Raw genomic sequence first — 14500 nt, 5'->3', positions numbered from 1 at the left:
CTAAATATGTGTATGCTACCAATAACATTTGATTTGACCTATGGGCCCTGTTCAAAAGTAGTGCACTAGACAAGGAAAAGGGTGTCATTTGGGATGCAAAAATATGTGAAGCAGCGTGCTAACAGTAAAGGCTCACTAGGCTGACTAAACCATACAGAGAGGAGCCTATCCCTTGGGGCTTCCCCATCACATGCCTGTCTCTGTCTGCTAATGACAGGCAAACCAGAGCCAAGCTCCCACTCCCAGCCCAATGATGTACTGAACTCTATCCAACCATAGGCACTTCACTGCTAGAAGTCCATACCAACGGATGAGAATAAAACACATAAATGTGTGTGGGCTTTACTTCCTTTCATCATCAGTCTTTCTGGCCCTGCCTCGATGGAGAAATGTAAGATGTGCTTAGCTATCATCACCTACACACTTCATCTATGTTGAGATGGAGGTGCACTGATTGATAGTGATTCATACATATACATGATTTACATTTGCAGTTAATCTAATCAATCCTACCCGACAGACTCCTGTCTGTCTTATCCTTGTCATCTGAGAAAGGAGATCTGAAGCTCAGACCCCTCTGATTCCATGTCAACATCACCAACATGGATCGAATGATAAGCTGGGTACTGTAAGAGCATTAAGCGCAACACAGCCCTCCCCTTAGAAACCAGAACGTTTAAAGTGGAATCAATGATCCAGCAGCATTGCGAAACCCAGGACAAACTTTTAGGCTTCACATAAGAGAGAGTCAGGCTGTCCAGTACAGTTCAATGAGGTTAGTCAATCACACCATGGGATGGGTTTTTCCTTAATGAACCCAGCAAATCCACTAAACGATTTAACCGGCATCAATATGTAATCAAATGGAAGCAAAGTGTGTCTACCTAGTACTCGTAGTTTGGCGCAACAGTAGATACTAGATTTATAAAAACACGCACATTTTACCATGTGACACATTCACTCATTGCATGGATGGAAAACTAGCTCATCTGATTGTCAGATCCCATTATAATGGAGATGATCTAGACACCAGCATTGGAACCACTGGGTGAGGAAAGTAAACAAGGACAGAAATAGAGACGCGTGTGTCTGTATCTGAGGTAAGGGGCAATTTCCCATTCACAGGATATGAAAACAAACCAGGGCTGCATCCCAAATTGTACCCTATTCCCTATGTAGTATACTCGTTTTGATCAGGGCCCATAGGGAATAGAGTACCATTTGGGACGCAGCCATACAAGTCATATAGCCTAGCAAGTGACATGTGTGTTACATTTTGGTTGGAGTAGGGGCCATTTGGAATTGATTTTGGTCGGGGTGTTTTGGGGCTCTCCTGACAGAATGCAATTGGAATCAGATCGCTCAGACTGCAGATTGGAGCACTCCGGGTCTAGAGAGTTGCTGAGATCAATATTAGCAGGGTGCCGACAGGCCAATCTGCCCTTATTTCCCCTGGGCAATGCTAAAGGGGTCATAGTTTAAAGCCCCTAGGGGGATGCCTCCATCCCGCTCATTAAATAACCAAAAGGGCAGAGAGTCCCTGGTCCCTGCAGGAATGGAGTTACACACACACACACACACACACACACACCTACCTGATCCCACCCTCTTGTTCAGCAATATCCTAGCTAACTCCCAATGTTATACAGAATGCCACTGCAACAGATACAGTTGAAGTCGGAAGTTTACACACACTTATGTTGGAGTCATTAAAACTCATTTTTCAACCACTCCACAAATTTCTTGTAAACAAACTATAGTTTTGGCAAGTCGGTTATAACATCTACTTTGTGCATGACACAAGTATATTTTCCAACAATTGTTTACAGACAGATTATTTCACTGTATCACAATTCCAGTGGGTCAGAAGTTTACATACACTAAGTTGACTGTGCCTTTAAACAGCTTGGAAAATTCCAGAAAATGTCAAGGCTTTAGAAGCTTCGGATAGGCTAATTGACATAATTTGAGTCAATTGGAGGTGTACCTGTGGATGTATTTCAAGGCCTACCTTCAAACTCAGTGCCTCTTTTTTTGACATCATGGGAAAATCCAAATAAATCAACCAAGACCTCAAAAATAAATTGTTGACCTCCACAAGTCTGGTTCATCCTTGGTAGCAATTTCCAAACGCCTGAAGGTACCACTCATCTGTACAAACAATAGTACGCAAGTATAAACACCATGGGCCACGCAGTCGCCATACCGCTCAGGAAGAAGACGCGTTCTGTCTCCAAGAGATGAACGTACTTTGGTGCGAAAAGTGCAAATCAATCCCAGAACAACAACAAGGACCTTGTGAAGATGCTGGAGGAAACAGGTACAAAAGTATCTATATCCATAGTAAAATGAGTCCTATATCGACGTAACCTGAAAGGTTTGCAACTGCACATGGGGACAAAGATCGTACTTTTTAGAGAAATGTCCTCTGGTCTGATGAAACAACATATAACTGTTCGGCCATAATGACCATCGTTATGTTTGGAGGAAAAAGGGGGATGCTTGCAAGCCGAAGAACACCATCCCAACCGTGAAGCACGGGGGTGGTAGCATCATGTTGTGGGGGTGCTTTGCTGCAGGAGGGACTGGTGCAATTCACAAAATAGATGGCATCATGAGGTAGGAAAATTATGTGGATATATTGAAGCAACATCTCAAGACATCAGTCAGGAAGTTATAGCTTGGTCGCAAATGGGTCTTCCAAATGGACAATGACCCCAAGCATACATCCAAAGTTGTGGCAAAATGGCTTAAGGACAACAAAGTCAAGGTATTGGAGTGGCCATCACAAAGCCCTGACCTCAATCCTATAGAAAAGTTGTGGGCAGAGCTGAAAAAGCATGTGCGAGCAAGGAGGCCTACAAACCTGACTCAGTTACACCAGCTCTGTCAGGAGGAATGGGCCAAAATTCACCCAACTTATTGTGGGAAGCTTGTGGAAGCCTACCCAAAACGTTTGACCCAAGGTAAACGATTTAAAGGCAATGCTACCAAATACTAATTGAGTGTATGTACATTTCTGACCCACTGAGAATGTGATGAAAGAAATAAAAGCTGAAATAAATCTCTCTACTATTATTCTGACATTTCACCTAAGACAGGGAATTTTACTAAGATTAAATGTCAGGAATTGTAAAAAACGGAGTTTAAATGTATTTGGCTAAGGTGTATGTAAACTTCCGACTTCAACTGTATATAGCCAAGCTGTCGTTACTCATTGTGTATTTATTATTACGTTTATTATTTTTCTTTCTCTCTGCATTGTTGGGAAGGGCCTGTAAGTAAGCATTTCACTGTTAGTGTACATTTGTTGTTTACGAAGCATGTGATGAATAATATTTGATTTCATTCGATTTTCTGAGCTCATCCTCTTCCACAGGACCTTGGATAACCCCCGCCCTCTTCCCTTGTTGCCAGGGCTGTTTCCGATTCAGTGCCCTGCATTACATGTGCTAATCCAGCAGGATGAGTCGCTGGGATTGAACAGGGACCAGTGTGAGTAATGAGTTTTTCCAGGCTAAGCTTCGGATGCATGGGGCCCCCAGCTGCCAATCAGAGATGGGTGGGAGTCTCTGGGCTGTCTGTGTGGGGGGGAGAACAGCACCGACCGGAGCTGCTTCCTGAGTAATCATACAGGGGCTAAGCGTCTAACGACATCCATTCAGCCATCCATCCACATGGAAACGGATGTGTTATTAAGCAACTAAGGAGGATATATTCAATCATGACACAGCCAACTGGCCATTGCCCTCCCTCTTCATTGGAACGTAGTGATATGCCAACTACTAACTCAGAACAGTCAGGCCAGAACAAGGCCAAAGTTCCTGGCCCCATTGACTTGACATTTCTTACCTTTCTCACAGCCTAGCCCTAGTACTCACTTTGCTGTTATGAAAAACTCCACCTTATTTAAACACACAAAGTCAAGGCAATTGCCAGACCAGAGTTCCAGTCACAAACATAACACTGGTAAAAACTACTAGAAAACCACAATGACACCCAGACGTCCTAAAAACAGTAATAATCAACAGTGCAGTGGTGCACTTATGATAAACAACCCGACATGCGCGTGTGTGTGCGTGTGTGTGTGTGTGTGTGTGTGTGTGTGTGTGTGTGTGTGTGTGTGTGTGGTGTGGTGTGTGTGTGCATTTGTTAGCACACCCTGGGCAGTCATGTATTTGAGTCTCATTCCATTCATAATAGTTTTTCTGTTCAGGGTTCACAGTTTACACCTCATAGAGACAGACGGGGTGTTGTTTTCCATTGAGTCACAGGACACACACATTCTGAGCACAAACCTGCCTAAATACAGAGGGAGTCAAATTCCACTGTGCCTGTAGCCTACTACTCATACTTCCCTAACAGTTAGTTGTCCATAATGAAACAGAAGCAGCCACAGATGTCCACTGTGATCCATTACTATGCTACTAGTGGTTGTTGGTACCTTGTTGATTGGCCTAGAAAAATATACAACCAGAAGAGTTTTGTTTCTCTTTCAATTAGAAAGATGTTAACAATCTTACCTTTATACACAACAGCAATAGATCCACTTATATGATTAAACATCCATGCTATAATGTCCAGTCCAGGCAGTTAAGCAAGCTCCACAGTACAGAGCGAGGCCTGCTCTGCTCTATACAGGCAGGCAGACAGAGATAGTAGAGACTAGAACGTGTGAAAGGCGCTGAATATAGGGCTTCCTACAACTCCAGCAGTGAGATCACACCATCACAGAACAGGAGAGAAACGCATCCAGCTCCAGCCTCATCCAGAAGAGCTACCAGAAAAGACACAGACCTCTTCAGCTTGGACATAGCATTATGACATCCATGGGTTGAGTCAGTGAAGCGTGGTCACGTAGCTGTAGAGTGGAGCCAACTCCTCTCCCTGCTGATTGCCTCGTACTGTAGGCTACAGGACCCTTGTGTGCTCCCAAAAGATCTCCCGATCAGTCACAAACTATCCATCACACAGAACTGTCTCACTGGGAGCTCTCAATCTATCCAAGAAAAGTCTCACTCCAATCCCATAAAGTCTCCACGGTGAAACAATCTGTCGAACTGGCTACACAGAGCACAGAGGCAGCCAGTCCAGACTGGTCTGAGACTACGGACAGAGACACACAAACACACAGATGTTGGCTCCTGCTGCCGCTTCTGTCAGCCAGCCCTCCTCCCCGGGCCTGCCACACCCCCCCAGTGACATGACGTATTTCTATTGGAGACAGTCAGAGCTGGGCTCCTCCCACTGCTCTCAGCTTTCTTTCTGTTCCAAGTGGAGTTCCGAGTGAGTGTGAATGTTGGATCACGGGAGAGATATTGTAGAGAGGTTGTGTGTGTGTGTGTGCGCATGTTTGCATGTCTGTGTGATATAGGATAGCTGATAGCTCCAAATGCAATGTTCCCACAGGCTTCTGTGTGTGTTCCTCAGCGTCACTTCATTGTTTTCATCATGCACAGCCCTGTTTCATGAAGAGAGTTTACAAACCTAAGCTTAGGACAACAGCTGGAGAGGATCACATTAAGGTAGCAGATGTGCACTGATAATATAAAGCTTTTATCCCAATAGTTTCAAGATTATTTGTATTCATATGCCACTGACGACCATCACTGAAAAGGACGCCCTCACTGACATAACACACTTCTACTAGGCTTCTAAAATGAGACAATGGGAAGGAATGTGGATATTTACAGCAGCCAGTTCAAAACAGACAGCTGATGATAGTCCATGCAGTGCATTCAGTATTATAACCAGAATCAAGGGCAGTTGTGTTGTGAGTCTGAACCATTTCCTGCTCTACTGACTCTGCTGAGAGAAAGATCAATACCCTTAGTGACATGGATCATCCATCTGTTCATATTGGGTTTCACTAAGCAGGAACTATTTTGTAAGAGGTTGAAATCGCACACCAAAACGTGTATCTATCATGGACAATTAATCATTTTACAGACTAAAGTATATTGAGCTACAATACTATCACCAACAATTGATCATTTCACAGACTAGGCCTACTGTACATTGCGCTGCAATGGCTGTCGTCCTGCCTTCCATCCACCAGACAGAGAGAGGCAGAGTTCATGTCCTATAATTTTCCCAGAATACTTGCCCATCAAGGCAGTGATGAGGGCTTTCCTCTCCAAGAACAGATCACATTACCATCCCGTCCAGTCTGTCTGACACACACATCTGCTTCTGAGGTAATCCTTTCTATTAGGTGGCTTTAAGACTACATTTCCAACCAACCACCACCAGTGATGTTTTGACTTAGATCGGGATTCAAGTGGTTAATCACTTTGGGCTAATCATAGCCATTACCATTTATTTAATTGAATCATTTCAAATTTCATACACAGACAGAGTTTCTTTCCATCCACGGCTGTAATTCTTTCCTCCTTTGGCAGTATTAACATTATCTGATCTAACCCTGTAATTATACACCAACATTATATAGAGATGAATGTTGTATGGTGGGGGAGGTTCTGAATGGTTGTTGATGTTTCATCTCTGTCCTCTGTCAAGAAACACTGCATCTGATTCCGATGGATGTCAACATAATTATAGATTTTTTTTAAATAAGAAAAATGACAATATTTTAAATGTCTACAAAGTGACAGTTCCTTTGGTTGAGACCTAGCACCTTTGGCATCATTCTAGATGGGTGTACCTCACCCATTTGACTCATATCAATGTAAATTGAGTACTCCACTATACTGACTACAAGGTAAGTAGTGGGCTACTAAGTAAGCAAATGGAGCTCCTCAGTAAGTAGGGGGCTACTCAGTAAGTAGGGGGCTACTCAGTAAGTAGGGGGCTACTCAGTAAGTAGGGGGCTACTCAGTAAGTAGGGGGCTACTCAGTAAGTAGGGGGCTACTCAGTGGGCTACATACAGTAAGTCGTTGGAATACTCAGCAAGTCGGGGGGCTACTCAGCAAGTAGGGGGACACCAGTTTTGGGCTATTTTTTCCCAAAAAGTTACACGAAGCAGATCAAAATCATTGGGCCTTTAAAAACCTGCTTTACATAAAAAATGGCTTGAATATCCCATATCACATTGAAAGGCTGTATATCTGTAATCGGAGGAGTGTTTTTTGCAGACAGGTGATATGACTGTGAGCGTTCGTCCATCAATGGCATTCATCTACAGTCTCCACAGACATACTGTACACTGACAGTGTGTGAGTCAGTCCCAGAAAGGGAATGTATCAAGGCTGGTTTGTTTCATTACAACGGTGATGGTGGCCATGTTATTTACTAGGATCCTGGCAGGCAGCAGGCTGGGTGAATGAGACTGAGGGAGAGCTGTCCATAGCTGTCTGGCTATGGACAGGGGAATGTGAGTCTGTCTGACCACTGACCAGTTTGTATCAGCCAGCCACTGAGCCTCTGCAGAATGGGAAAGCAGCCTGAGATAGCCAGACCAGCCCAGGGTGGTGACTGCTGGCAAACACTGGTTCCCTCTCTGAGGCAGTCAAACCCTGCTCTGTGTCTATGACATGGACATAGTCCTTTTTCTAGAGGAGAGAGCGGCTTTGCTGAATCTACAGAATAGCTCATGGTTTGTAGATTGCTGACCAATGGCTCCAGTGCCTTTTGATATCATGGGCTACTTTTCAATGTAATTACCTTTTTGTATGTCCACATACTAGTGTAGGCTAGACCACCAGTTATAAGAGAATGTTGCAAAAGTTATTAAACAGGAAGCCCCTCTTTTTGTGTACGACCACTAATAAATGCTTCGTTGCACAGTATGCACAGACGAGGTTGCTCTCTGGTGGCCTAGTTAGTTGGCAATTATACCCTGTATGTGTTGTGATCGAATGATACGTTATTTTTCAACAGCCTAATGAATGTGACTTTGTACATCTAGAGGGCTTTGCAGAGAGAGAAAGAGAAGCATCTAGAGCCTTATCCATTTGCTCATTAAAGAATATTCTGGTAGCAGGAGAAACCCTTTTTTGTTCCTTTACTTGGCAACTACCTGAGAAAATAAACATGAGCGTGAATGCTGCTGGGTATTATCTGGGCAAAGGTCAGTCCTCCACAGAAACACTAGCATGCTGTTTACTGACTGGAGTGGATGGAGACTACTGTACATGCCAAATGGCACCATATTCCCTATTTGGTGCACTACTTTTGACCAGGGCCCATAGGACTTTGGTCAAAAGTAGTGCACTATATAGGGTGCCATTTGGGACAAACAAAGTTACTTACTAGGGCCGGGACGATACCAGTGTCGCGATACTCGGTAGGAAAAACACGAAGCGCATTTAACTTCCATAGGCAAACAGTCCTAATGTTGGAAAGAAACATCATTATGTTGTCATCCAGAATCACATTTATTTATTTTCCAAGTTATAGCACCCATTATTTTATGACAGTGATTGAAAAGCCTGGGAAATAGGACAATCTCATATATAATATCAAGTGTGGTGTTTTATGCACGCTCCCAGACATTCCAACATTGTTTTGGAACCACCTAAGCTGTGTTTTTGCAAACAATTCCATGAAGGGAGTGTCTTGTTTTTCCCTCTAGGCGTGCCTGGACAGAATAGGCTAATCCATCGAAGGTGTACCACATTCACCTCAGTACCCCTACATGAGCCCTATACTACGAATCAAGTTCGAGGAGTTAGCAAGGCAACTTTGGATAACCGTTACCACAAAAGTTTCTCACCTTTTAGCTAGGTACATTTTATGGCAATGAATCCTTCAGAACTAACCTGCTCCGGGGCAGGCTAACTCAGGGCTAACTCCATTTATCCTGAATGATGTGTTTGAGCCACAAGTTGAGGACCAATGAAATCGGATACCCTCCCACTCGCAAAGATTGCATCATAATCCAATTAAATTTGAGGACTAAATAAATATATTATATCAAAGTTCTGTGAGAATTTTTGTACATTTTTTTATGTTAAAATATCAATCACAGCATTTGCTTTCCAAACTAAGTTTTTCACGCGATTGTATTTTGAAATTTGCAAACTGACAGCTGCAACCAACCAGACATACACTGCATATACAAAGCATTATGAACTCTTTCCATGACAGACTGACCAGGTGAAAGCTATTATTATTTATGTCACTTGTTTAATCCACTTCAAATCAGTGTAGATGAAGGGGAGGAGACAGGTTAAAGAAGGATTTTTAAGCCTTGAGACATGGATTGTGTATGTGTGCCATTCAGAGGGTGAATAGGCAAGACAAAAGATTTAAGTTCCTTTGAACTTGGTATGTGAGTAGATGCCAGGCGCACCGGTTTGAGTGTGTCAAGAACTGCAACGCTGCTGGGTTTTTACCGCTCAACAGTTTCCCGTGTGTCAAGAATGGTGCAACACCCAAAGGACAACCAGCCAACTTGACTGTGGGAAACACATTGGAGTCAACATGGGCCAGCATCCCTGAGGAAAGCTTGACACCTTGTAGAGTCCATACCCTGACGAATTGAGGTTGTTCGGAGGGCAAAACTTAATATTAGGAAGGTGATCCTAATGTTTTGTACACTCAGTGTATAATCCATAGATGGCAGTTCCCATTCAAGTTGAGACTGGCAGCCATTTCTAGTATACCCATGAGTTGAACAGTCACCTTGCCAGGGTTAGAGGTTACAAAACCCTTCTATTGATTAGGTCTATGGCCACAACGCAACAAGCTGTTCCACAGAAGAAGTAGGGATAGAAGTAGGACAAAGTGTTTTTTCATTGATAAGCACTCCCGAGTGGAGCAGCGGTCTAAGGCACTGCATCTCAGTACTTGAGGCGTCACTACAGACACCCTGGTTCGAATCCAGGCTGTATCACAACCGGCCGTGATAGGGAGTCCCATAGGGCGGCGCACAATTGGCCCAGCGTCGTCCAGGTTTGGCCGGTGTAGGCAAACATTGTAAAAAAAGAATTTGTTCTTAGCTGACTTGCCTAGTTAAAACATTTGAAGACGGAATTTAACGATAAATAATCAAATAAAGACGGCACATCTAAAAGCCTATTTCACACCGTTGCCTGCTGAATTTGCAAGATAACCTTTCTGTGGTTAAGATTTTGGCACAAACTAAAATGTGGCACTGGATTCATGTTTCAGCATTGTCTCAAATAAGAGTTTGGTGTTCGACTAGCCATGTGCGACATACACACACAGTTACAAGCCTGCTAGAGTTATCAGCAGGCGGACGAGCAATATCCACCGTCGTAGTACGGACCAAGCCTGACCTGGAATGTGAATTTAACTGAAGCTGGCTTTATAAAATCCTGAGTAGATCTAGCTTGCTTCGTAGTATACCACTCTGCAGTACCGTCACACCCTGGGGACAAATCTCACTAAGAGTCATGATCTGACACATTCAATAACACTTAAATGTCACAATCACTCATACACACTTTCAGCTGTATCAAACATGATGACAAACGTCTGCTGTGGTGGATAGACCTTGGTTAGTTATAGGATTACATCAATTAAAATAGTGGAAAACATCACCAGGATGTCACCACTAATCATCAACAGTTTTATGAAACATCAGAACATGAAAACCCTCCCACTGTGAGAATTACAGTTGGCTGAAACACATGGCACTGCTTTTATTTGGGTCCCAGTCGTGCTGTGGCACAGGCTGTGCCCTTTCTCTGTCCTCAGCAGGGCACTTTGGTCAGTTGGCTGCTGCCTCATTAGCATGCTAAAGTGAGCGGTCAGACACAGTGCCTTCAGAAAGTATTCATATCCCTTGACTTAGTCCACATTTTGTTGTGTTACAGCCTGATTTCAAAATGTATTAAATCTACTTTTTGTCTCACCCATCTACACACAACACCCCGTAATGGAAAAGTGAAAACATGTTAGAAATTGTTGCAAATTTATTGAAAATGAAATGACTAATTTACATAAGTACCTTTGGCAGCGATTACAGCTGTGAGTTTTTCTGTGTAAATCTAAGAGCTTTGCACACCTGGATTGTACAATACTAAATATACATTTTACAATTCTTCACGCTCTGTCAAGTTATTTGTTAATCATTGCTAGACAGCCATTTTCAAGTCTTGCCATAGAGTCTTAAAACTAAAATTGCCTTGAAAAATGTTCCTAGGCCAATCAGTAGCATTCAATGTCGTCTTGATAAGCAAGATAGTGTATATTTGGCCCTGTGTTTTAGGTTATTGTCCTGATGAAAGGTGAATTTGTCTCCCAATGTCTGTTGGAAAGCAGACTGAACCAGGTTTCCCGCTAGGATTTTGCCTGTACTCTATTCCATTTTTTTTTTTTTTTACTCCCTAGTCCTTCTCGATGACAAGCATACCCATAACATGATGCAACCAACACCATGCTTGAAAATATGAAGAGTGTTGGATTTGTCCCAAACATAATATTTGTATTCTGGACAAAAATAGAATTTCTTTGCCACATTTTTTGCAGTTTACTTTAGTGCCTTCATGCAAACAGGATGCATGTTTTGGAATATTTTTTATCTTGCACAGGCTTCCTTCTTTCCACTCTGTTATTTAGGTAGTAATGTGGAGTAACTATAATGTTGATCCATCCTCAGTTTTCTCTTATCACAGTCATTAAACTCAGTAACTGTTTTAAAGTCACCATTGGCCTCATGGTGAAATCCCTGAGCGGTTTCCTTCCTCTCCAGCAACTCAGTTAGGAAGGACGCCTGTATCTTTGCAGTGACTGGGTGTATTGATAAACCATCCAAAGTGTAATTAATAACTTCACCATGCTCAAAGGGATATTCAATGTCTGTGTTTTACCCATCTACCAAAAGGTGGCCTGATGGACCTTACAGATAATTGTAAACTCAGCAAAAAAAGAAACATCCCTTTTTCCAAGACCCTGTCTTTCAAGGATAATTCGCAAAAATCCTAATAACTTCACAGATCTTCATTGTAAAGGGTTTAAACACGGTTTCCCCTGCTTGTTCAATGAACCATAAACAATTAATGAACATGCACCTGTGGAACGGTTGTTAAGACACTAACAGCTTACAGATGGTAGGCAATTAAGGTCACAGTTCTGAAAACTTAAGACATTAAAAGGGGCCTTTCTACTGACTCTGAAAAACAGCAAAAGAAAGATGCCCTGGGTCCCTGCTCATCTGCGTGAACGTGCCTTAGGCATGCTGCAAGGAGGCATGCAGATGTGGCCAGGGCAATAAATTGCAATGTCTGTACTGTGAGACGCCTAAGACAGCGCTACAGGGAGACAGGACGGACAGCTGATCGTCCTCGCAATGGCAGACCACATGTAACAACACCTGCACAGGATCGGTACATCCGAACATCACACCTGCGGGACAGGTACAGGATGGCAACAACAACTGCCCGAGTTACAACAGGAACGCACAATCCCTCCATCAGTGCTCAGACTGTCCGCAATAGGCTGAGAGAGGCTGGACTGAGGGCTAGTAGGCCTGTTATAAGGCAGGTCCTCACCAGACATCACCAGCAACAACGTCGCCTATGGGCACAAACACACCGTCACTGGACCAGACAGGACTGGCAAAAGGTGCTCTTCACGGACGAGTCGCGTTTTTGTCTGACCAGGGGTGATGGTCGGATTCGCGTTTATCGTCGTTCATATAAATATTTACACATTAAGATTGCTGAAAATAAACACAGTTGACAGTGAGAAGATGTTTCTTTATATGCTGAGTTTATGTGTGGGGTATAGACATGTTAAATCATGTTAAACACTATTATTGCAAACAAAGGTGAGTACATGCAACATATTATGACACTTGTTAAGCACATTGTTACTCCAGAACTTATTTAGGCTTGCCATAACAAAGGGGTTGAATACTTATTTGTTTTAGCTTTTCATTTTGTATTAATTTGTAGACATTTCTAAAAACATAATTCCACTTTGACATTAAATGGGGTATTGTTTGTAGGCCAGTGACACAAATTCAAAATGTTATCAATTTTATATATTCAGGCTATAAAAACTAAATGTGGAAAAAGTCAAGGGGTATGAATACTTCTGAAGGCATTGTACATTATCTTAAATAACCAAACAACACTGTTCCCAGTGAGAAACATATTTACCCTTCCTGCATCCAACTCTCTGGGATGTGTACACTTATGCACTCCTCCGCACATATTTACTGTAAATAGCATTTGATTGGTGTAAGCATGGGCTATAGGGAGTTTCCACCACATTGCTTCACATCAGTCCTTTCCTTTTAATGGAAAGTGGTCAAGTGCACAATAAGGGTATAGAATCGGGACACAGTCCCTGTTTGTGCGCAGGATACAAACATTCAAAGGAATGTATAGATCATCCGATCACACAATTTCTCAGCTGATTGGCGATAGTCAGCAAGAGACATACTTGACGATTCCCTCTGTACCTCTCTATGTTGTTATTGTTCAGAAGCTCCCTTATATAGCCTATTTACTGTAAGTAAATCAAGCTACAGACTGACGGTGAAACCAGTGTCATTAAGGATACAAAGTGCAAACACATGATGTATGGTAGCACCAACAAAGTCTGAATCCTCGTTAAAATCAAATCTTATAGATCCCTTGACTTTTTCCACTTTTTGTTATGTTACAGCCTTATTCTAAAATTTATTAAATTATATTTTTTCCTCATCAATCTACACACCCCATGATAACAAAGCAAAAACAGGTTTAGAATATTCTGCAAATGTATTAAAAATAACACATTTGGGGGGATCACGTGACCCCTGAACGAGATGGCCGCACAAGTAGTTTCCAATTCCTAATCTTACCTCCACTTCAAGTTTAAACTCATTTAGCTTTAGTCAAAAAGTCATGGCGGCTACAAAAGGCGACACTACAGGTGACATTTTTACCCGGACTCGAGCACTAGCGACGGAAAAAGCCTCCAAGAAGCAGCTAGCTTCAGAAAAAGCTAGCGCCATTAGCCAGGAGCAAGAGGACCCGTTCCCCCCCGAGGCCCAACGAAGGCCAACCTCGCACTCTGTCGAAGAKATCTTTTCTGAACTGAGATCCCAACGTACAGAACTCAACACTAAACTAGATGCCATTAACGCTCAGCTCAGTGCGATAGGGGGCAAGGTGACAATCCTGGAAAATGCTTTGCCTGACATAAACAACAAGATAACCATAAACGCGGGGCGCCTGGACGAGGCAGAGGGGCGAATCCTATCCACGGAAAACTTATTGACAGACGCCATGGAAACAATAGCATATGCTATAAAAAAAAATTGAGCAGCTGGAAGAGAAAACAGAGGACCTGGAAAACAGGGGGCGAAGGAATAATTGTGTTCTATTAAATCTGGGCGAAAAAGAAGAGGGAAACATGCCACTGATCCGCTACCTGCAAGACAAACTTCCCGAGTGGCTCCACCTGTCCACCGACAGACCCATAGAACTCGAGAGAGCTCACCGAGCACTGAGGCCCCCACCAGCAGCCAGACAACCACCGCGCCCAATCACCATACGTTTCTTGAGATTCACCGACAAGGAACGAGTCCTACATGCGGCGAAAACCAACACCATTACAGTGGGAAACGCCAAACTCATC

At 43.0% G+C, this 14500-nt stretch overlaps 1 protein-coding gene across 3 annotated transcripts in view; it reads right to left on the bottom strand.

Annotated features, from left to right (window-relative positions):
- LOC111968542 (disheveled-associated activator of morphogenesis 1) overlaps nt 1-14500 on the bottom strand; it is an 87077-nt gene that overhangs the window by 59405 nt on the left and 13172 nt on the right. Inside the window, exon 1 of one of the 3 annotated variants that reach the window (XM_070445129.1) lies at nt 4524-5134. The exons of the other annotated variants lie outside the window; for them this stretch is intronic. The gene's annotated coding sequence lies outside the window, so the exon portion shown is untranslated. Of the gene's footprint in view, nt 1-4523; nt 5135-14500 lie in introns of those variants that run through there. 3 annotated transcript variants of the gene reach the window in all.

Source organism: Salvelinus sp. IW2-2015, linkage group LG9 (assembly GCF_002910315.2).
Source record: "Salvelinus sp. IW2-2015 linkage group LG9, ASM291031v2, whole genome shotgun sequence".
NCBI lineage: Eukaryota > Metazoa > Chordata > Actinopteri > Salmoniformes > Salmonidae > Salvelinus > Salvelinus sp. IW2-2015.
This window is presented reverse-complemented; position numbering and strand designations above follow the sequence as displayed.